This window comes from Bactrocera neohumeralis, unplaced genomic scaffold (genome assembly GCF_024586455.1).
Source record: "Bactrocera neohumeralis isolate Rockhampton unplaced genomic scaffold, APGP_CSIRO_Bneo_wtdbg2-racon-allhic-juicebox.fasta_v2 ctg1734, whole genome shotgun sequence".
Lineage (NCBI taxonomy): Eukaryota > Metazoa > Arthropoda > Insecta > Diptera > Tephritidae > Bactrocera > Bactrocera neohumeralis.
In genome coordinates this window covers 3,091-28,871 of record NW_026089819.1, presented here as the reverse complement: position 1 = coordinate 28,871, position 25,781 = coordinate 3,091, and the positions used below count along the sequence as shown (strand labels likewise).

Here is a 25,781-nt window from a genome sequence, read left to right as displayed (position 1 = left end):
TGGCGCAGTTAAGAAACAATCTTAAGATTGGTCAAACGGGTCGCTCGGATTTTCCGAAGAAAATCCACACATAAAAGAAAAGAAAAAACAAAATCAATTTTAAAAATAAAAATATGGCGTTTCCGAGGCCTTAAAACAGTTTTTATAAAAAAAAAGAAGAAAATTCGAACATCACCATGGCAACTATTAACAGCTCCGAGCTCCTGAAGGAAGCTTCGAGAACAAGGCCATTCAACGGAAGTGATGGTTACGACCTATCCTCATTTATAAGAAAAGTGGATGCCATACTCCGCCTCTTTAACGAAAACCCATCGTTAAAGGAATTTGTTATTCAACGCTACGTACTAACGAAAATAAATGGAGACGTCCTGAAGGTAGTCCGACCTTTAGGAAGCACACCGATGTGGGACGACGTAAAGGAGGAACTCATCCGGAACTTCGGGGTAAACAAGAGCTACAGGAGTCTGTACCACCAGGCGATCAACGTTAAGCACTACAATGTAAGTGAATATTTTGTAAAATTAAGGGATATTTTAGATAAAACTAATATTAAGTACGAATTTGATAGTGAGAAACCCATAGCCTTTTCACCGGAAGCCAACGAGGCATTTTTTTTAAAAACCTTCTTAAACGGAATTAGTCCTCATTTGTCTTCCATAATTTTGTTTTTTATTGCTTAGAGGTTACTGGATTAATCCACCAAAATAAAAATAAATATAGTAACTATGGGCAGCGTTATTACCCCTCACAAAATAATTACGATTCAAACAATAGGGTACATGCTAGTAATCCTCAGCCTTCTTTTCCAACGCAACAACGTTTTTGGGGAAATAATAGTAGAATGAATAATAATAATATTAACCCACAACAAGCATCACGAAATAGCTATTCACAACAAAGTAGGAATAGCAATAGAAGTCAAAAGCCTGTGCCCATGGAAGTAGACCATATGGATTACAATCAGGGCGAAAATTTTTCGGTCACCAGCCCGGGGGAGGAGCTACCAATAGTAGAACTAACTATAGGTAGAAATAGATTGAAGTGTTTAATCGACACCGGTTCAACAACTTCAGTTTTAAATAGTAAAGTAGATTTAGGATTTAGGAAAAATAAATTAGAAAATCCCATTAAATTAAAAACAATGAGTGGTGAATTTTTCATTACTGAAGAAGTGAAAACTCCTTTGCCTACGGAATTTAATAGTGAAAACTTCGTGCATTGGCATTTAACACCATTTTTTAATAGAAAATTCGACTGCTTAATAGGGCAGAATATTTTGAGACCATTAAATGCAATAATTAATTTTGAAAAAAATTACATTTATATTAATGGCAATAAAATTCAATTTTTAAATCCATGCCCGGTGGTCCGGCTCGAAGGACCATTTAGTAACGTATGCAACTAGTATACTTACTTGTTGTAGTATACTTATGAGGTGGGAAATAAAACGCACTAATTTCCACACACCTTATAAAGGTTTATTAATTGTAATTAATATATAAAAAAAATGTATGTATATTTTGTTTGGGTTTTCTGCGAAACCCAGGGTGGTACACGGTTGGCGAACTCGCTGCGTCACGTCACTCCCGTCACTTGGGGGTTTATTAAAACCCAATTGCGGTGATTATTGCGGTAGCACAAGTGCAAAGATAAAACCGATGATAAAACTGAATTTCGCGGACGACTGTCTTTCTTTACGGATGAAACGGTAAGAAGCCAATCCCGGTCGAATCAATCCCTTTTGAAGGTTTGGGTGGTGAATAGATGCTGATTACGAGTCGTCTCGTTGATAATCGTGGTTGTGTGTGGTTGTTGGGTTGTAGTGTTGTAGTAATGATCGGTATTAAGTACTGTGTTTGATGCGTGTGTGTGTATTGGTGTATGCTGTGAAATATTGTTTGATGAGGTGTTGTGACGTGACGTGATGTGATGTGACGTGACGGGAGGTGATGCGATGTGGGATGTTGCAGTTCATAGCTCATGTGAACATCCCGGCCCCCATAGGCGAGTTAATCGGCTAGGAGCCTCTGCAGCTGTTGCAGGGTGTTTAGTACAGCGCTCAACCCTGTTGAGCGTCGTTGTTGTTGACGATGAGCGTGGCGTGGCGGAGATGGCCGTGTACGTGTTTTGGTTGATTGGCTGCTTCGTCGTCGCCGGATAGCATCGCTGCATGGTCTGGTACGGAAAACGATGAAATAGAGTGTGATGGGGCCTCTGGCAATATTGACAGGCGCCGTCGGCCCAGCACTCTATGGTGGCGTGGTCAAATGGTGCATCGCTTCAGGGCGTGTGGGCGATGGCACAGGCTGCAACATGGAGGCCCCTGTGGCTCCAATAGCTGCTCTTCCCTCATCTCCCTGACTGCTTCGGTGGATGGCGGTGGTCGCATAACCCTGGTCCTTGGAGCGGCAACGGGTGCAGCCGACGCTTTGGGTATAGCGATTTCGGACCTTATGGTGTTGGAGGTGGTTTGGGTCTCCTCTACGTCCATTTCTATGGGAATATAGAATTGTATTAAATTGATTTTGTTTATAATATTAGAATGTAGTTGTTGTAGCTACATATCTATACATATGTATATGTATAATACGTTGATCTTCAACGCGCTTGTTTGAATTTATTTGTTGTGTACGGATTATAAAGCGGGTTAATTTCGAATTAGCGGAATTGATTTATTATTTTTCGATTAATTTTGCGAGTTATTTTGCGGTTTATCTTGAAGGTGTTCTTCGCTGTTTGGAAGAAAACACAGTTTGGTGACTGGTCGAGTTAATATGCCGGTTTGTGTTCGAACATCGACTACTCGTATGTGACCATCTGATCCTCGATGAACCTTTTCAATGCGGCCTAGTCGCCATTCTGTTAGAGGAAGGCATTCGTCCTGTATGATGACGCATTCTCCTGAATTGGCTTTCTTCTGGGCTCTGAGATAGTCTTCCTTCCATCTGTGGCTGAATTCGTGATGGAGAATCTTGATTCTTTCCCATCGATTTATTAAAGTGAGTGAGTCTCCTTCTGTCTCAGGTATGGCGAGAAGAGGAGCTCCTCTGAGGAAATGACCTGGTGTAAGAGCTGTGAAATCGGAGGGATCTTGCGAGAGTGGTGATATAGGTCTTGAATTTAATACGGCTTCAATACGAGTGAGCAGTGTAGTAAACTCCTCATAATTGAATTTATGATTACCAGCCGTTTTCTTTAAATGGGACTTAAAGCTTTTTACTGCTGATTCCCAAAGTGCGCCCATGTGTGGAGAACATGGAGGTATAAATTGCCAATCGATCCCTTGGGGTGCATATTTGTTAACTATTTCAGGGGAGACTTCTTTCATGAAGTTTATAAACTTTTTCTCTGTTGCTCTTTGGGCTCCGACAAAGTTTTTCCCATTATCGCTCATTATTTTTGAAGGAAATCCGCGTCGTCCCCCAAAGCGTGCAAATGCTGCAAGAAAAGCCGCAGTAGTCAGATCTGAACAAAGCTCGAGGTGTACTGCCTTTGTCGTAAAACATACAAAGACAGCCACATACCCTTTTCTAAATGAAGAAGACCTTAACATGGAGACCTTTATCTGGAAAGGTCCAGCAAAATCAACCCCAGTGATGGTAAAGGGTAGAGCATAGTTGCGGCGTTCAGGTGGTAAAGCTGACATGATCTGCGTACGCATTTTGTGTTTGTACATGGTACATGGTTTACACATGAAAATCGTCCTTTTGATTTGTGGCTTTAGTCGCGGTATATAAAATTCTTGACGGACCATTTGTTGCATTAAGCGATGCTCACCATGCAGTGTAAGATGGTGCAGATATGCTAGAAATAGGTAAGTAAAACGGGATTTCTCTGGAATAATGATGGGATGTCGTTCGTTATAACTAAGGCTGGAGTTCGCCAATCTTCCATCTGCCCTTATTAATCCCTTAGAATCTAAGAATGGATTTAATACGAGAAGTGAGCTTCCCTTTTCGAGAGGTCGCTTTTCGAGCAACTTTGATTTCTCTTTGCTGAAATAGCGAGTTTGTGTATATAATATTAGACTGACCTTGGCATGTTGCAAGTCGGAATGCGTTAGTTGTACGCAAGGATTATTTAGTGCTCCTTTCATTTTTAGTTTAAGTCTTTGAATGAATTTGTGCATGTAAGCGACTACTCTTAGTGCTCTAGCAAATGACGAAAATCGATGGAGAATATCATCCTTTTCTGGAGTGATATGAAAATTTTCAATTTTCCGACTTTCCGGCGGTATTATATTACGAGCGGGAGACTTTGGCCAGAATTCTTGTGATTCTGTTAGCCATGTTGGACCATTCCACCAGAGTGAAGTGCTGGTGAGGTGCAGTGGCTTGCAACCTCTTGTCCCAAGATCCGCTGGGTATAGTATGTAAATTGTTAGCAAATTGAACCCATTTCGCTAAACGTAAAGGTTTTACCTGTTCATCCCATTCAGTGCCATCTTGCCACAATTCTTGAATGAGGATTTTTGCTTGAATCATTATTGGCGAAAGCCATCCTGCGGGGTCGAAAAGTTTTGCCACCGAGGAAAGTATTTGGCGTTTGGTTATGGCGGACATTGCAGATATTAGCTCAATTGTATATGAGAATTGATCTGCATTCCATTGAATTCCTAGAGTTTTAGTTGTACTAGCCTTTTCAAATTTAAGGAAGTCTGTATCTAATAAGTCTTCTTTTTTAATGCCTTTTATTATTTCAGGGTGATTTGAAGTAATTTTCTTTAGGGGAAAACTTGCTGAATTTAATGCTTTGATCACTTGCGATAGTGATTCGCATGCTAATGCGATACTGTGACTACCTGATGGTATGTCGTCCACGTATGTTTGTGTTTGCAACACAGAAGATGCTAATGGCAAATTTGTTGCATTTGTTTTTGCCACTTCATGTAGTGTCCTGATCGCCAAATAGGGTGCGCAATTGATGCCAAAGGTGACGGTTTTAAGTTTATAGTCGCTGATTGGACTATTACTTGATTTGCGGAAGACTATACGCTGGAAATCTTGGTCATCTTCATGTACTAGAATTTGTCTGTACATTTTTTCTACATCCCCATTGAAAGCGTATTTAAACATGCGCCAATTTAGAATTAGCAACATGAGATCAGGTTGTAATGTTGGTCCTGTGTATAGTACATCATTGAGTGATTTGCCTGAGCTCGAACACTTTGAGGCATTGAAAACCACTCGTACCTTTGTTGTAATTTTATCAGGTCTTATTACCCCATGACGTCCATCACATTATCGTATGCCGATTTAAGCTCACTTTTCTTTATCAGGCTTTTTTCCAGGCTTAGAAATTGCTGGACTGCTGATATTCTAGAGTGGCCTAGAGCTATGGTTTCAGGGAAAGTTGGTTTGAATGGCAGTCGCACAACATAACGACCATGCTCGTTTCTTCTTGTTGTGGACTGGTAATAGGCTTCGCATGCCTGGTCTTCTTCTGAAAGCTGGGTAATTTGGGGTAATTCTTTTATTTCCCAGAATTTTTCAAGTTGATTGTTAAAAACTCGTTTGAGATATTTTCCACTTGTGTGCTGAAAGAATTGATTTTTTTCAGGGACTTGGCCACTTATAATCCACCCAAAGATTGTATTTTGGGCTAACAATTTATTGGAGATTTTCTCAATACCTTCAAGAATTATTTGAGGTATTAAGTCACTGCCTAATAATATGTCGATTTGTGATGGGGTATGACAATTGGGATTTGCTAATTTGAGATGTGAGCATTTTTCCCAGTGTATTTTATTTATTTCATAGCTTGGAAACAAATTTGTAAGTTGCGGTAGAACGATGGCTTGTGCATCCATTCTAATATCCGCATTTGGAGATACTATGGTAATTGGGCATATTTTGTTCGAATTTTGAATAATTCTTCCGCCCATTCCCGAAATTTGGAAATTTGAATGTTTTATTGGCAATTTGAGCCGATTTTGAGCCTTTGATGATATAAAGGATCTTTGAGATCCTTGATCTATTAGTGCTCTTAGTTTGAATAAATCACCCTTATGTTCTATGGTGATGACCGCAGTGGGTAAAGAATTTTGCTTTCATTTTCGGAATGAAGAGCTTGAATTTTTGCTGCTTTAGAGCAGCATGGTTGTTCTTCCCTTTTTTCGGGATTTGAGATTTCGGGATTATCACTTTTGGTTGTAGTGACTAACCCGGTGGTTTTATGAAATTGATTTTGCTTCATATTTTGAAAATTTGTAAAATGAAGCAATGAGTGATGTCTTCGTTGACAGTACACACAATTAAATTTGCTTTCACACTCTTTTGTCGTATGAGCATTCGACAGACAGTTGATGCAAAGTTTATGTTGTCTGACAAGATTGTTCCTATCAGAAACGGAAAGTTTTTTAAATTTCTCGCAAGATCTTATGTTGTGACCTCCTTTACAAATTTCACATAATGGTTGCCATTTATTAGTTTGGTTTGACACGAAAGTGTGACTTTTATTAACGTGTCTATTGTATTGCATATTATTGCTGGCTTGAGGTTTGAACAAGTTTTTACTTGAGTCATTTTGATGACTTTTTAGATTTATATTTTTGTTGTCAATTCGCTCAGCTATCTCGTATTGAGCAATGAGGAATGCTTTCATTTGCTCCCATGTGGGCATTTTTTTCCTTTCCACAAGTGATTGTTCCCATCGTAGTAACGCAGCATCAGGGAGTGTTTCTGCACAAATAGTTACTATGATGGGGTCCCACGATTCTGTGGAGATATTTTGTGTTTTTAACACTGATATGCAATTAGTCACTGTCGAGTATAAATTTTGAAATTCCTGGCTGGTTTCTTTTTGAATTTTTGGTAGATGTAATAATGTTTTTATTGGGTTTTCTATCATAACCCTTCCATTTTCGTATCTTTCGACTAGTGCTTCCCAAGCCAACTTAAAATTTTCGTCATTTAAAGCGAATCGCTTGACGATACTGCCTGCTTCCCCTTTTGTTTTGTACCTTAGATGGTATAACTTTTGCGCTTGTGAGAGTTTAGGATGGTTTATATAAACGGCAGTGAACATGTCCCGGAAGGACGGCCATTGATCATAACATCCATTAAAAACTTCAGTATCACAAGCTGGTACTTTTAAATACATGCCTTTATCTAGGTCTTCTTTTTGTGTTGTAACTACTCTGGGAGGGGGAGTAGTGGCTCTACTTGGCCTTACTAAACTTATTTGTTCAGTTATCATTCCCTTTGTCAATTCGTACTGATCGCGGCAGTTATCACACTTGGCTGTCGCCGAAGCTTTTGTGTTTTCTGGGAGTTCTGCGTCGTCAGTATCTAGTACTGTATCGTACGCTGCCAGAAGGCGTGCCCATAGATTGTTAACACTTTCTAATTTTATATTTAAAACTGATTTCTGTTATGTCAGTAATAGGGGAAGCTTGAAATCTTGTACAATATCTTATAAAACTGTCACTTTCAGTGATGAATCTAGATATTGTCTGATCTTTTGATCTTTTTTGTTTTATACTCTGCTTTGAGCGTGTAGCTTCAGCAGGTGTGCCTTGTGGTTTATCTTCATAAGCCATTTTCGGAATTTCTAATGATAGAGGTGTTTTTGGCTTAACCTCTCTTGATTTGTCAGATTTCATTAATTTGAATAGAGTTTGAAGCTTTTAGCTTAAAGTTTTGTCAACTGAATAATTGTTTCAAAATTAATATTGCTACAGCAATGTAGTCAATTAGAAAAAGAATAAATTAAAAATTTTGTTAATAGAAGATTTATTTTTGTAAAAATATATATATTTTTGTAAAATATATAATGTGATCAAATTTTCGTTTCGCTACCGCAAAGATTAATCCTTTTTGTTTTTTTTTTTTTTTTGAAAAAGTTCGATATTTATTTTTTTTTATTTAGTTTTTTTTTTTTTAATGTGACTGAAAATTTTTTTTGAAGTGTATCAAAGTATCTTCAGTTCACTCGCGCTTAATTTGTATAATTGTATCTGCACGAATCAAGAACGCGAAAGAGAAATAAAATACATAAAATTGTTTGTATGTATCATTTATTATCATATGTTCGCATATGCATATGCTTAATTTGTTTGCTTTTGTTTAGCTTTGTTCGTATCCCTTGTAGTTATCAATTCGCTAAATATGTATGTATATATGTTATAAAAATGTAACATATAACACTTCGCTAATCGCACATAAATGTATAAACGCGCGGAAAAAATAGAAATATATAATATGTATGTATATGTTTATACATATATTTATGTAATGATCTATGTATATTTGTTGAATAGTAGTTCAAATGTGAACTATTATTAGAAAATAGAAAAAGAAAATTGAAATAAATAATATATGTATGTTTATATATTTATAATTATGTATATGAGTTGATGTATGTCGCACGGGAGTTGCATATGTTTACCGGCACATAGGTACATATGTACATAAATGTAATGCCTTTTTTCTCTCTATTATTTCTTTATTCTTTTTTATACTCTCGCAACAATGTTGCTAACGAGAGTATTATAGTTTTGTTCACATAACGGTTGTTTGTAAGTCCTAAAACTAAAAGAGTCAGATATAGGGTTATATATACCAAAGTGATCAGGGCGACGAGTAGAGTCGAAATCCGGATGTCTGTCTGTCCGTCCGTCTGTCCGTCCGTCCGTGCAAGCTGTAACTTGAGTAAAAATTGAGATATCATGATGAAACTTGGTACACGTATTCCTTGGCTCCATAAGAAGGTTAAGTTCGAAGATGGGCAAAATCGGCCCACTGCCACGCCCACAAAATGGCGGAAACGGAAAACCTATAAAGTGTCATAACTAAGCCATAAATAAAGATATTAAAGTGAAATTTGGCACAAAGGATCGCATTAGGGAGGGACATATTTGGACGTAATTTTTTTGGAAAAGTGGGCGTGGCCCCGCCCCCTACTAAGCTTTTTGTACATATCTCGGAAACTGTTATAGCTATGTCAACCAAACTCTACAGAGTCGTTTTCTTCAGGTATTTCCATATACAGTTCAAAAATGGAAGAAATCGGATAATAACCACGCCCACCTCCCATACAAACGTTATGTTCAAAATCACTAAAAGTGCGTTAACCGACTAACAAAAAACGTCAGAAACACTAAATTTTACGGAAGAAGTGGCAGAAGGAAGCTGCCCCCAGGCTTTTTTTTAAAAATTGAAAATGGGCGTGGCGCCGCCCACTTAAACAAGAACTCAGGAGCTACTAGACCGATTTCAATGAAATTCGGTATATAATGTTTTCTTAACACCCTGATGACATGTACGAAATATGGCTGAAATCGGTTCACAACCACGCCTTCTTCCAATATAAAGCTATTTTGAATTCCATCTGATGCCTTCTTTGTATAATACGAGTATAAACATTAGGAACCAATGATGATAGCGGAATAAAACTTTACACAAATACGGTATTTGAAAAATATGTAAATGACGGATAATGAAATCTCGATTATCACTTTACCATGCGAGAGTATAAAATGTTCGGTGACACCCGAACTTAGCGCTTCCTTACTTGTTTTTTTTTTGCTTTTTATTACCTACCTTTGCTTGAATGCTCTAAGCGATTTTAACATCCAAGCAGGTAGTTTGGTATTATTTGGTTTTATTATGTGTTCTAGCTTTATGCTAAATTATGTTATGTATGTATGTACCATATGATTTTGTTTGCATATATGTAAATATGTACATCTGTATATTAAACGGAAGACTTGCAATTTGAGGGGAATATGCTTATATATATGTATGCTTTCTTTTTTTATATATTTATGTATATATTTCGTTTTCTTTTCGTGTCTTCCGCTTTTGCTTAGAGTTTGAGCGATCCTGCTGTTGCTTTTATTTATAGCTCAAGGGGTATCGCAAGAATTATCGCAAGTTATACTTGACATAGGAAAATTTTTCTTTTTTTTTGAAATTATAATGGGGTGCCTAACGACACAAACTAAGCAAAAAGCGGGTACTGTACTTTTTTGCAGTTATTATTTTTTGTAGATATATGTACATATATCGAACTGTTAAGAACAATTAACGGTGTCCCGTAATACCGTCAAACTGTACCTTAACATACATACATAGTATATATGTGCATTAAAAAATGGAATTTATATATTTGTATATATCAAATTATATATGGAACGGACTCACTTTATTTTCCGCCAAGGGTTTTGGGTCATTTAACTTATACCCTTTTTTTGCTTACTGCAGTTCCTTTTCCTTTTATGTATGTATGTATGTCCAGCGCTGTCCCTGTTGATTTGCTGTCTTTCTCTTTGTTGTTTGTTGGTGTAGTCTCCCGAGACTATTTATGGTAATTGTGATTTGTGCATATGCCTGTGTATATCGCCTGTTTGCTATTTTAGAGTAATGTTTGTATGTTTGTTGAACTTTGTGATTTTACCACGCCCGGTTTTAATGTTGGTAGGGGTTAGGTTTTGTTGTTTTGATTTTTAGTTTATTTCGCGCCCGTTTTTATACTCTCGCAACAATGTTGCTAAGGAGAGTATTATAGTTTTGTTCACATAACGGTTGTTTGTAAGTCCTAAAACTAAAAGAGTCAGATATAGGGTTATATATACCAAAGTGATCAGGGTGACGAGTAGAGTCGAAATCCGGATGTCTGTCTGTCCGTCCGTCCGTCTGTCCGTCCGTCCGTCCGTGCAAGCTGTAACTTGAGTAAAAATTGAGATATCATGATGAAACTTGGTACACGTTTTCCTTGGCTCCATAAGAAGGTTAAGTTCGAAGATGGGCAAAATCGGCCCACTGCCACGCCCACAAAATGGCGGAAACCGAAAACCTATAAAGTGTCTTAACTAAGCCATAAATAAAGATAATAAAGTGAAATTTAGCACAAGGGATCGCATTAGGGAGGGGAATATTTGGACGCAATTGTTTTGGAAAAGTGGGCGTGGCCCCGCCCCCTACTAAGTTTTTTGTACGTATCTCGGAAACTACTATAGCTATGTCAACCAAACTCCATAGAGTCGTTTTCTTTAGGCATTTCCATATACAGTTCAAAAATGGAAAAAATCGGATAATAACCACGCCCACCTCCCATACAAAGGTTATGTTGAAAATCACTAAAAGTGCGTTAACGGACTAACAAAAAACGTCAGAAACACTAAATTTTTCGGAAGAAATTGCAGAAGGAAGCTGCACCCAGGCTTTTTTTAAACATTGAAAATGGGCGTGGCCTCGCCCACTTATGGACCAAAAACCATATCTCAGAAACTACTAGACCGATTTCAATGAAATTCGGTATATAATATTTTCTTAACACCCTGATGACATGTACGAAATATAGGTGAAATCGGTTCACAACCACGCCTTCTTCCAATATAACGCTATTTTGAATTCCATCTGATGCCTTCTCTGTATAATATGTATATAGTACATTAGGAACCAATGATGATAGCGGAATAAAACTTTACAAAAATACGGTATTTGAAAAATATGTAAATGACGTATAATGAAATCTCGATTATCACTTTATAATGCGAGAGTATAAAATGTTCGGTGACACCCGAACTTAGCCCTTCCTTACTTGTTAATTTTTGGTTTTATATTTTTTAAGATTTGCTGTATTAATACCGCGCCCGTTTTGATGTTAGTAGGTTCTTTGTTGTTTTTTCACTCACTTTATGTTTCAATTTATTTTATGTATCTTTACACGTCACTTTCTATTTTTTCTTATATCTAAATTTCTTTTATGTACTTATATATTTTTACGTCACTTTCTGTTTTCCGTGATTCTGGGATGTTTTTTTTTTTTTTTTTCACTGTAACATATGTATTTGTTCACTTTAACTTTGTCATAGTATGTTCACTTCAGGGTTTTGTTTTATTTTATTTTATGACTTTTGTGCTTCAGACACTGCACTTGCGCACTTGCACCAGGAAGTTATTAAATTATTATTATTATTTTTTTTTTTTTTCTTAGGTGCCCTTCTGAACGGCTCGAAGGACCATTTAGTAACGTATGCCACTAGTATACTTACTTGTTGTAGTATACTTATGAGGTGGGAAATAAAACGCACTAATTTCCACACACCTTATAAAGGTTTATTAATTGTAATTAATATATAAAAAAAATGTATGTATATTTTGTTTGGGTTTTCTGCGAAACCCACGGTGGTACACGGTTGGCGAACTCGCTGGGTCACGCTTCTTCCGTCACTTGGGGGTTTTTTAAAACCCAATTAAAGGAAAGCCAAGAAAAATGATAGCTGATAATGAATTTAATAACGTTAATGTTAAGAATTTTTTTAACATAGAAAATATACAGGTTCATTTTACCAAGCCAAATAGTCATACAGGGAATTCGGATATAGAACGTTTTCATAATACTATTAGCGAAAAACTAGAGTTGCTGAATTAGAATAAAGGACTCTCTCAGTTCAAGAAAAAATGTTTAGATGTATCGAATTTTATAACAAATCGATTTATTCGGTAACTAAGGAAAGACCAATTTGCATAGAAAATGGGAAAGTAAATAAAGAAATAATATTCAAAAAATTAAAAGAAACAAAAGAAAACAATATTAAAAAACTTAATGTAAAAAGAGAAAATGTTGTAATAAATAAAGAAGAAGCATTTGTTAAGAATTATGTGGCAGTACGTCATAAGAACGCACCACGATATAGGAAGCTTAAACTAGATAATGTACATATAACCAATATTAAAAGAGAAAATAAATTTGCAGATCAACTGGACACTAATATTTTTGATACTAATGACAATGGCTCCAACAGCAATGTCCATTTTAACCATCCAACCGATTCATGAAAACAGCGGATATGTGGAAATTAGTACATCCAAAACGGAAATTGTAGTTTCATCAGAATTTATAATACACGCCATAGGCCCTTATGAAATTTTATATTTAATTAACAACATGACTTTTAATACGAATCTCTTGAGGCCATTTACTTAGGAATGAACTCTTAATCCTTAAAACGAAAGTCAAAACCTTAATACCTAAATCTAGTGGGAATAGGCATAAAAGAGGATTATTTAATTTGGTTGGGACAATGCATAAATATTTATAGATATTGATATTGAGGATCACTTAAAGGTGATTGATCAAAAATATGCACAATTCTATTACAACCTTAAACCAACAAGTTAAAATAAATAAATATTTTGAAAAAATATTTAAATATTTAAAAACAACAACAGAGCAAGACAGGGAAAAAATACTAGATTATGAAAGAGGAAATGATAAAATTCAAAAGGATGCTGCATTAAACAACATGTTTAACGAGCAAATCTTAAGAATACATGTCCTTAAAGAAAAAATCGATCATATTCAAGATAGCATTGCAGCCGCCAAACATGGATTATTACATCCAAGAATTTTGACAAGTGAAGACGTTGATATATACGAAATAGACCTATTTAAGTTGCAACATTTAAAAATGTGTGCAATTCAGTATGCAGAAAAACTGCCCCTTTTAATAGTAAAAGTACCACGAAATTTTAGCACAGTTCAATTAAAAGTTATTCAGCCCATTTCAAATGAACAAATGAGAGAAATTACTTCCGTTTCAGAAACAGTTTTTAATTACAATAATAAAACTTATACATATGAAAAAGACAAAACACTTAATGAATTAAAAACTTCAAAACATTGTATTTTTACAAAAACATGTCTATTAATTAAGAGCGAATTAACAGAAATAATTAAAATTGACGATGAAACATTAATATTAAAAAATTTGAAAAATACTAAGCTAGTACAAGACTGTGATCACAGGAAAGTAATACTGGAAGGAAATTATTTAATACACTACCAAAATTGTACACTAGAAATTAAATTTCTCTAATGAGGTAAAAATATTCCAACAAAGATTTTACTTTCCTGTAAATGAAGAAACTAATCTATATATACACTCAGTCCTTTTTTTACGCGATCTATTTTTACGCTATTTCACTTTAACGCGGTTATTTTTGCAGCGCAAATTCCTTTTTTTACGCGAATTTCTCACTTTAACGCGATTGCTTTTTTCGTTTTTTGCTTGGTCTTAGACTTGCAGCAGAATTGGAAAATTATTTTGTAGCAAATGATACTGACGCCGAACGTGCACGAATTTTTCAAAAAGAATTCAGTCTCTGCATGTTACGATATAAAGAACTAGATCGGAATTTATTGGGTCCAAAAAGAAGCATTCAAACAAAATTAACTGAATTTATGGTGCAAACTCAATTGGAGATGCTAAGTCCATCAGAACAACCATCCATAGTTCTTACTATTGATTCTGATACAAATTCCAGTGATATCAGTGCCGGCCATCAAAATAAGCGGCTAAGAATAATTTCCACTACGGATAATGACAGTTATTAAACAGCATTCAACGGTTTTTTCAATAAATCTACCTATTTTCTATTTTCTTCTCTTTTATATATGGTTTTTGTTTTGTAATTTTTATTTTGTTACGAATAAATAAATCATAAGTCTGAAATTTGAAACTTATTGTATTGTTTTTGAATATTTTTTTGCGCGTATATTTTGTTATACGCGATATTTTTTATATTCGGAACCAATTCGTCAGTTAATATTGGAAAACTAACCATTTTTACGCGATTTTTTTTTACGCGATTAGTGGCAGAACCAAAAATCGCGTAAAAAAAGGACTGAGTGTATAAACAGAAATGAATTGTTGTTCGTTAGTCTGATTAAAACTCGAGAACGGTTGGGCCGATCGAACTGACTTTGGTTTTAAAATGTTTGTCGTAGTCCAGGGTAGGTCTAAACGGTGAGCAAATAAGGAAAAATTACGAGTAAGATAGAGTAAAACGACAATTCCATTTTCCCATATAAAAGTTGACCACTTACTTGTTGTCAAACATTTGACGGTATTTGTATTCTCAGTTCCACTCGAATTGAAGAACGCATTAAAACAAGACTTTTGAATCGACAACATAATATCAACTTTGCTCATAACATCGTGTATTTAAATTTTAATTTCAAATTTCAAAATATATAAATATAATTAATGTGTTGACATGTTTGATGGTGCCAACCTTACAGTGTTACCAACTCTCAAAAATACTTTTATTATAAAAACGGGGCATCCCTGCCTGTGCAGACTTCACATTGCTCATTGCTTACTAGATATAAAATACTACATAGTTTGCCATATATGGTAAGCTAGAAGCTGTCTCTTCAGCAGTTTAACAGCGCAGTTTTCATTTATATGAAGAAAGAGGCAACATATCCCATTTCCACATTTGCCGACGGCATTTTAATTTTGGTAACATGAAAATTAGAAGAGCGAGTTAAGACAGTTGTGTTATATTATAAAAACTAGCTGATCCGGCGAACTTCGAACCGCCTAATTATTGGAGGCATATTTAGTAAGTCACAAACACACGACACAATACTTTTTAATTTTATTGAAATTTGCTGCTTTTAGATTTTTAGGAATATTAAAGAATTATAGTATAGATGCACAGCAAAGAGACGTTAACATTTCAAGTGACATTTTACCATAGACAATTTTTTTTGAGTGAATACTGACAAATATTTACACTATAACTATCAAACTACATCTGTCGTTTTTTATTTTGACGATGGCCATGGTTAAGAAAAGAAGAAGAACTACATCTGCCATCGAGAAAATAAAGAATTCAAACAACTATAATATAGTTATAGTGAAGCTATATATCCCTCAACTCCTTAAAATGCATTGTACGTTTTGTAAAAAGTGGATGAAACGGCAGAAAAAAATAATAACTGTCCAGACTGTATTAAATTATTATTAAGATGCAACGAATGCTACAACATAATCGCTGTTACCTTCAGATTTTGTACCAAGTGTGGTAAGAATTAGAACGAATAATACGCGTGAACAGGGCAAAAGTACAAAAAAATATATTAAAGCAAAAGCTGCTATCTAAACCAAAACACGTTTCTACAATGCCATCTTCATCATCTGAGGAGACATTCTATGAATTAAATTTATCGTCCGAAGACATACAGGACATTCAAGTTATTGAAGACAGCCAAAAGCCCAACATCAAGAATGTTCTGGTAGATATTGATGTTATTGAAGACAGCCAGCAGCTCAACATTGATAATGTTCTGATCGAATCAGATTTGTCCGAGTCGCCTAGTACTTCCACCATATTATCATGTCCTGGCGAGCCAAGTGGTTCCCAAGTAGATGGAGTTAAGTTGATGGAAATAAAGAGTTACTAATACACGTTGACATTAAGGATCCAAATGCACATATTATATACATATTAAGTCATTTATTTATATTTATACACTTCATATACAAAAATTTAAAATTTTCTTGGATATGCTCGTTTCTGGACTGTGAACATAATAAACAAATCTTTGCTTAAATCAAATACAACACAGTTATGATCATATGATCATATAAAGTTAATTAATATAGTGCTTTCTGGTAGACAATATTTTTAGTTTTTTTTTGCGGTGCGTAAATAAATAAGGATGTTAGTTTTCCGACACGCGGCCACGCAACGTATAATTGTCCATGTGCGAAACAGGGAAACTCTAAGTTTATTCCGCAAACTTGCAACGATTGGCCTTGCGATTTATTTATGGTGATCGCAAACGCCAGACGCACGGGAAATTGCAACCTCTTAAAATCAAATGGCAAATCCGTTGGAATCATAGGTATTCGTGGGATTAAGACATCCTCTCCTTTGTATTTTCCTTTGATTATTTTAGCTTCGATGATGTTATTCATGAGTTTCTCACAACCAATCTCGTTCCATTGCAAAGACGGGGTTGATTAATATTACGCAGCATTATGACAACTGACCCTACTTTTAATTTTAAATTATATGGTGGTAGTCCAGGCAAGTCCAATGAATTTAAAAATTCTTTAGGATAGTTGACTACGTCATCCTGGTTTGTGGCCGTGTCAACTGATTTGTACGTAAACAACTCTCCTGGAAGGAAATTCTGAATGGTAGCATTGAGATCATCGACATCTTTGTGTTTTGCTGCCAATATTGCTCCTTCACTTAGCCAATCGTGGTTATTATATTGTTGTTTAATGTCCGGAAAAACACGCCAAATAAGCTCCTTTTTCGATTCTGTGAAGTGACAGAAATCTGTGTGAAAAATCATTAATCCGGTCGAGCTGTCAACTGCGACCTTACCATTGCCAATATCCAGCAACTGCTTCGAAAACACAGTCGCAGTTTGATCTTGTTGCAAAAATACTCGCATGTTAGTAGTTAATTGTAGTGTCTTCACGTGCCGCCACAAATTTGATGATTTTAGACATGCGTTTATTTCGTCAGCAACAGTCGATCGAGAAATTACTGGAAGAGTCTGACGAAAATCACCTGACAACAGTATCATAGCTCCACCAAAAATGTTTTGGTTATCACATAAATCTTTTAACGTCCTATCTAGTGCCTCCAGCGACCTCTTTGAGCCATTGTGCATTCGTCCCAAATTATCAATTTGCATACTTGGAGAGTCTTCGCCATAGCGCTATTTTTGGCAATGTTGCAAGCTGGTGTTTCGTTGATATGCATGTTTATTGGTAATTTTAAGGCTGAATGTGCAGTTCGTCCGCCTTCTAATAAAGTTGCTGATATTCCAGATGAAGCCAACGCTAGGGCTACCTCATTTTGCGATCGGATTTTTGCTAATAGCAATGAAATTAGGAACGTTTTCCCAGTACCCCCAGGAGAATCAAATAGCCTCATTGCTGCTTACATAGCGACCCATCTGATAGTGAGACACTTCATCATTTGTGTTTGTTACTGCGAACATGGCCATGTCGCTACCTTTGTTAACATATTTACATATGTACTTTATGGATTTCACAGAGTTACAAAATTCCACGTTGATGTGAGCTTCAAAAGTTTTGGACAATATGGGCGAGAACGGCACAATCCAACGGTTGTCTACATGAAAATCTTGTCCTTTATCTTGGCATCTACAGATCGTCCACCGTTCTCAACTGATCGCCGACGATACAATGGGTAACCATCGATTCCCGAGATCATTTCAGCAAGCAAGTTTCTCGGCTACCGTTTGGAGCACTTGCCGTCGATCATACAGGGTGAGCTGTTGTTGAAAACTCCGCAAGGTCCATGTATCATGTGTTTAGTTACTATCGTATGCAATTTTGGGTCAACCGTTTCATCAGGAATTTCGGCTGAAATAATGGAATTAATTTCTTCTGGCCTTATTTTGTCAATCAACCAGACTAATATATGAGCATGTGGCAAACCACGCTTTTGCCACTCAACAGAGTACATCCAACAACGTACTTGGCCATACACACGATGCTTTGTAATGAAATTCATTAAAGATTTTAATTTTTGCTTGTAAACTCTGGCTGTGATGTCATGCCTATCAAGTGGTGTTTGGTTGTGTAGCAGTTCTTTTTTTATTTCAATCCATTGTGGGTTACAGGTGAATGTAATAAATAGGTCTGGACGGCCATACTTTCGAACATAAGACATCGCATCTTGAGCGTACTCGTGCATGTGGCGCGGGCTTCCGATGTAAGTGGCCGGTAAAATTGTCATTCTTCCTACATTATTTACATTGCCGTCAGCATTGATTGCATCGCGAAGATGAATGTACTCTTCAAATCGAAGCTGCTGTTTGAATTCATTATTTTCTCGATGACAGATGTAGTTCTTCTTCTTTTCCTAACCATGGCCATCGTCAAAAAAAAAACGACAGATGTAGTTTGATAGTTATAGTGTAAATATTTGTCAGTATTCACGCAAAAAAAAATTGTCTATGGTAAAATGTCACTTGAAATGTTAACGACTCTTTGCTGTGCATCTATACTATAATTCTTTAATATTCCTAAAAATCTAAAAGCAGCAAATTTCAATAAAATTAAAAAAGTATTGTGTCGTGTGTTTGTGACTTACTTAATATGCCTCCAATAATTAGGCGGTGCGAAGTTCGGCGGGTCAGCTAGTATACTATAAAAATGAATCGTAAAATGTGTTGCTAAGCGCATAACTCAACAACGCCTGGACCAATCTTGCAAATTATTATTTTTAAATGTTTTTTGGGGTTCAAGGATGGTTTTTACGGCAAGAAAAATTGGAATAATCGCCGGAAAACTCCTAAAACCAGCCCTTTTCTTTTTGTTAGTAACGCTATTAGAACGGCTGCACCAATCTTGATGAAATTTTCAGAGGTTGTTCATTGTGGATCGGGAAAGGTTTAGAAATAAAAATACCTTATAATTTTCATGAGGAAATGTCGGAAAATTGAATAGTTCCAAAAGTAACTTTTTTCCATACATATTTTTTTCAATTTTTGTTTCTTTTATTTTTCAAAATTTTGATTTCTATTTCAATTTATTTGAATCGTTCAATTTCGGTCGCTTGCTTTTTTATTCCAGCTATTCAAAAGAAAAATTATTGAAAATTATTTAGTGAAAACTTTACGTGTGTTTAACACAAAGTGATCAATTACAGATTGAAAATTTTTACGAAGCCACGAAAAGGTCGCTCTAATATCGGTCGGCCTTATTTATGCCATCAACGTATGGCAGAAGCTGAAGGGTTTTCGTCCATTCGGACAACATGACCTGCCAGCGTAGCTGCTGTCTTTTAATTCGCTGAACATGTCAATGCCGTCATATATCTCATATAGCTCATCGTTTTATCGAATGCGATATTCGCCGTGGCCAACGCGGAAGGACCATAAATCTTTCGCAGAACTTTTCTCTCGAAAACTCGCAACGTCGACTCATCCGTTGTTGACATCGTCCAAGCTTCTGCACCATATAGCAGGACGGAAATTATGAGTGACTTATAGAGTTTGGTGTTTGTTCGTTGAGAGAGGGCTTTGCTTCTCAATTGCCTACTCAGTCCGAAGTAGCACCTGTTGGCAAGAGTTATCCTGCGTTGGATTTCCATGCTGACATTGTTGGGGCATTATGTACCTGCAATATATTAATAAAAAATGCTACAAAATCAAATTTTGCACTGTAACTGAGATTATTATGTAATTTTCACTACACATATAAATATTGTTCGAAACTTACTAAAATATTCCGTGTACCGTTATCACACACTGAAGAAAGAAACCTAAATAAACAAAGCGCATAGCCTAAACATAGCCAAAACAAAGCGATATCATAAATGCAGCAGAGGAGACACAATAATGGAATTAGCTAGGGCTCAACCGCTCGTAAAGCCCATTTTATCCTCCGACGACTAAAATAAACCTTTTGAATTCCACGGGAAGTTTGACTTCCAACCACAACGTCCTGAAAAAAGTGGACACCCAGCAGATTCTGAAACATTGAGAACACCAATCCAGAGTAACTTACTCCAAAACGCAAATTTCATCATTGACAGAAATTGTGCGAAAACAAGACGACTTTACAGAACAACTTGCATCAGTGCAACAACAAAATCATTAAGCGACTCCAATTGTCATACATGAGAACATCAAACTCAATATTGCGGAACCAAAACATATTGACCTAGAATTGTTCAAGTCATTGCCAAAATTTGATGGCGACAAGAATCAATATATGTATGTAGATCATGGAGATCACAAATTTGGACCTGCATGGAGACAATTAAGGATTTTACCCAACATCCGAAATACTACAGTGCTCTGGGGATAATAAGAACCAAACTCATTGGAGTAGCTTCTAAAGTTCTCACCAATCACAACACGAACATGAATTTTTACTCCATAATAAACCGATTGGACTTCAGCTTTGCTGACCAGCGACCCTTATATGTTTTGCTAGACGAGATAAAGAGAATACGTCAAGGAAGGAAAACCCTCACAGAATTCCATAGCGAGGTATCTTTTAGCATTATCAAAACTTGAGATGCCTAGTAACCAAAACTAAAATAATCTTTAAAATCTATTTTCAAAAATATTGAGCATACGCACATAAATAAAGTACATAAAAATATATGCATTTATGTGCAACACACATACATATATGAGGCACCTATGACACCTAAACATCCCTGCCAGCCACGGCTAACCACTTTTATCAGATATTTCAATGCAACCACACATTTTTTTCTCTATGCACTAACACCAACGAACATTTTCGGGTTATTTTTTGTTAACCTAAATGCGATGAAAAAGAGTTTCTTTCATTTCTTGATTTATTTGAATGAGTGCGAAGGAGAAAATATAATTGTCAATAGTGCCAAAAGAAAATCCCAAAAAGAGTTGTAAAAAAACGATTGAAAGACGCATGTCATTCGTGCTTGTACAACAAGAAGGTAATTAAGTGAATTTTATGTGATTTTTTTTTAAATAATTTGCAAATAATTACTTCATTTGTTTTTATAGCACTGGAAATCAGAATGAATTGGAAATAGCAGCAGCAGCAATATCATCAGAAGCAGTAAATATCAATTGTTAAGTAAGTATGTGAAAAAAAGTGTGTGTACTTTGAAATTGAAATAATACGCAAAAATAAATACATACATATATATGTATGCATTTTATGCGTTTAAGGCGGCCTGTACAATCCAATATAATATGTGAAAAAAAAGGTTTGGTTTTGGCTTTTTTTCAGATATTACCACTATTTTTATTTAATTAATCTTTGCTTTCATAGTAGATTCTATTTGTATTTAATATATTTTATTTTTTCAGATGATATTAATCTTTTCTTTCAGATATTATTATCATTATGTTTTTTCTTTTAGATATTACAAATTCAATGTAATTATTATTTATTTTCAGGTATCAATAATGTTTTTCTTTAATAAATCTTTTTTCAGATATTAATTACTTTTTTAAATTAAATATATTTTTATTTATATAAATTATAATAAATTTTATGTTAATATGTAAAAAATAAAATAAAATCAAAATTTTAAAAATTAAAAGGGTGTGTTTGAAATTTTAAAAGTAGGGTTCAAAAAATGCAACCCTGTATCAGCTGTCGATTGGGGATATTAGAGCAGGACAGATATACTTTTTTATATGCCACTGCTAAATGAGCTCAACAGAGATGTATGATCACAAGTATACGTACGTGTGAGGGAAAAAAGTGGTTAGAATCTTAATCTAACCACTTTTTTACCTACTGTTGTACCTACTATTTCTGAGGGAGAGTTCCCCATCCAAAAGTGAAAAGTTATATATTATTTCCACTGAGCCACAAATGTCATAAAAAATCAAAATCGTTTTCATCTTATTTTCAAGTCTTTAAAATCTATTTCTTGCGCATAGACCGACATGCAAAATAAACCAATGCTTACGCAGGACAAACATACATATGTATGTACATACACATATTCTTTCTTTGGCTCATTTGTCTGTATGTTTGCGAAAGCAAATACGAGCCACATATGTACAAACATTTATAGTAGAAAGAAATACTACTGTGATCAAACTGAAAGGTGAATTTTGTCCATTTCATCTCCTTCAAAGTAATCCACTCCCACAGCAAAAACATATGCCAACGAATTGTCCAGTCATCATAGCACTTGGAAAAATCCTCCATCATGATGGCCATCAGAGCCTTCTGCGATTCAGGCTTTTACTATATCCTCAACTGAGTCAAAACGGTGGCCTCGGAGTGGTCATGTGAATTTGCTGAATAGCCAGCAGTTACACAAACGTTAATCAGGCGAATGCGGTGGTTGCATCACGATATTAGTTAAAATGTGGCGAAATGATCACGAATAATCAATGCTGTATGAGATGGTGCATTACTGCACTTCTTTTTTCAATAAATTCAGACATAGTAAAAATCGAAGAATTCACTTTTAGAGCCTCACAAAACGACGCGTATCTCAAATACTAATGAATATTTTGACGTGAAATTTAGCATAGATGCCACTAACCATACTACCAACTTACAGAAAAACAAGTATGGAAGTACTAAGTTCGGGTGTCACCGAACATTTTATACTCTCGCATGATAAAGTGATAATCGAGATTTCATTATCCGTCATTTACATATTTTTTTATTTTGATGTAAAATTAATTAGATTAGTAGTTCCTGAGATATGGTTTTTGGTCCATAAGTGGGCGACGCCACGTTCATTTTCAATTTTTTAAAATAGCCTGGGTGCAGCTTTCTTCTGCCATTTCCTCCGTAAAATTTAGTGTTTCTGACGTTTTTTGTTAGTCGGCTAACACACTTTTAGTGATTTTCAACATAACCTTTGTATGGGAGGTGGGCTTGGTTATTATCCGATTTCTTTTCTATTTTTGAACTGTATATGGAAATGCCTTAAGGATACGACTCTATAGAGTTTGGTTGACATAGCTATAGTAGTTTCCGAGATATGTACAAAAAAGTTAGTAGGGGGCGGGCCACGCCCACTTTTCCAAAAGATTTACGTCCAAATATGCCCCTCCCTAATGCGATCTTTTGTGCCAAATTTCACTTTAATATCTTTGTTTTCGGCTTAGTTATGACACTTTATAGGTTTTCGGTTTTCGCCATTTTGTGGCCGTGGCAGTGGGCCGATTTTGCCCATCTTCGAACTTAACCTTCTTATGGAGCCAAGAAATACGTGTACCAAGTTTCATCATGATATCTCAATTTTTACTCAAGTTACAGCTCGCACGGACGGACAGACGGACGGACAGACAGACATCCGGATTTCAACTCTACTCGTCACCCTGATCACTTTGGTATATATAACCTATATCTGACTCTTTTAGTTTTAGGACTTACAAACAACCGTTAGGTGAACAAAACTATAATACTCTCCTTAGCAACTTTGTTGCGAGAGTGTTAAAAGCATCAAACGTCGTAACAACATTGATTGCAACACTGAACACGAGAAGAATGCTTGCTGATCATCACTTTAATGAAATTTTTTCAAATGCTGCATAGATGGATGAAAAATTAGATGTTGAAGTGGAAAAACCCGGAACATGTGGTCGAAACAATCGCCCATCTCAAAACAGTGAAGACTTTTACAGGGTTTCTGCATGCAAGATTTAAAAACGCGGTTTTCCGATGAGGAAATTTAAATTGCGTACTTAGTGTGAAAACTATAATCCGCCGTGGCAAATGCATACTTCAGTAGTTCCCTTCTTTATATTTTGAAAATAAATGTCCTTGAAATCTGTTCAATTTCCAGTGTTAACAGTTTCCATAACATTTTTTTCTCTCATTAATTTAATACTTTGAGAACGTCTTTCGTTTTCAGTTTGCCTATTTAGTAGATTTTCTCTACGAAGACGAATCTGACTTTGTCGACGACGTCTCTGATTCAATATTTCTTCCCTCGCACCCCTCCTGATGAGCTGTCGACGATGTGTTTCTCTTTGACGTTGCTCTCTTTTTATTTCTAAATTTCTTCTTGCATGTTCTCTTTGTATTTGACCATGCATACGCTTTAAACTTAGGACTTCTTTCTCGAAGCTCTCTACGTCTTCGGGTATCTCTATTTTGCTCTTTAGAGCAAACTTGAGAACTTTTCCCGCCTAGTTATATGTTGAACAGTATTAACACTTTATTCAGCTCCCCTTCTTTCGGAATTTTCTCGCCGAGATCTGTGTTGAACAGTATTAACACTTTGTTCCACTTCTCTTACTTCGGGATTTTCTCACCGAGATCTATGAATGTCGAAGAGTATTTCGAATTTGCTCTTTAGAGTTTTGTATTGATGTTTTGCTCGGACTAGCGTACCTCAGGATCTAATCAGCGATTAGCATGGCTTTAGGTATTTTGTGTTTGTGATCTTTGATTTTCAAGACGACTTGGTATAATAGATCTTTTACTTAACCTAGGCATTATTAAGTATTAACAAATGACTTACCAAAATAGTTAAACTAACTATTTTCTTATTTCTGATTTTGCAGGTCCGTCCCTCCGGGTGTTGAAAGTATGTGTTTTAATGCTGGTTATCGTTCTAATGGTGCTCTGCTATCGGGGTTATTGAATCGTTTTTATTTCCGTAAATATTACTGTAATGTCACAAACACTGAATGTATGTTAAATACTGTATAGAAAAACTGTTTGAATACAGACTTCACTGCTTAAGATATCTAGCGAAACTAAAAGTTTGGAAACAGTGTACTCGTATTTATACAGTATATACAACATACGTTTTCTGTATTAGTATAAGGCAGATATCTATCTATCTTCTATATATCTTCTATCTTCTATATAAATAAAAATGAATTGTTGTTCGTTAGTCTGATTAAAACTCGAGAACGGTTGGGCCGATTGAGCTGACTTTGGTTTTAAAATGTTTGTCGTAGTCCAGGGTAGGTCTAAACGGTGAGCAAATAAGGAGGAGAATTACGAGTAAGATAGAGTAAAACGACAATTCCATTTTCCCATATAAAAGTTGACCACTTACTTGCTGTCAAACATTTGATGGTATCTGTACTCTCAGTTCCACTCGAATTGAAGAACGCATTAAAACAAGACTTTTGAATCGACAACATAATATCAACTTTGCTCATAACATCGTGTATTTAAATTTCAATTTCAAATTTCAAAATATATAAATATAATTAATGTGTTGACATGTTTGATGGTGCCAATCTTACAGTGTTACCAACTCTCAAAAATACTTTTATTATAATAACGGGGCATCTCTGCCTGTGCAGACTCCACATTGCTCATTGCTTACTAGATATAGAATACTACATAGTTTGCCATATATCGTAAGCTAGAAGCTGTCTCTTCAGCAGTTTAACAGCGCAGTTTTCATTTATATGAAACTTTCGAAGAGGCAACATATCCCATTTCCACATATGCCGACGGCATTTTAATTTTGGTAATATGAAAATTAGAAGAGCGAGTTAAGACGGTTGTGTTATATTATAAAAATAAAGTACATTTTCAAATAACA

At 35.6% G+C, this 25,781-nt stretch overlaps 1 long non-coding RNA gene across 1 annotated transcript; it reads left to right on the top strand.

Annotated features, from left to right (window-relative positions):
• Positions 1-25,781, top strand: LOC126766573 (uncharacterized). Its single transcript, XR_007668915.1, has 2 exons — positions 1-500; positions 24,781-25,781. It is a non-coding gene; the product is annotated as an uncharacterized LOC126766573 (long non-coding RNA).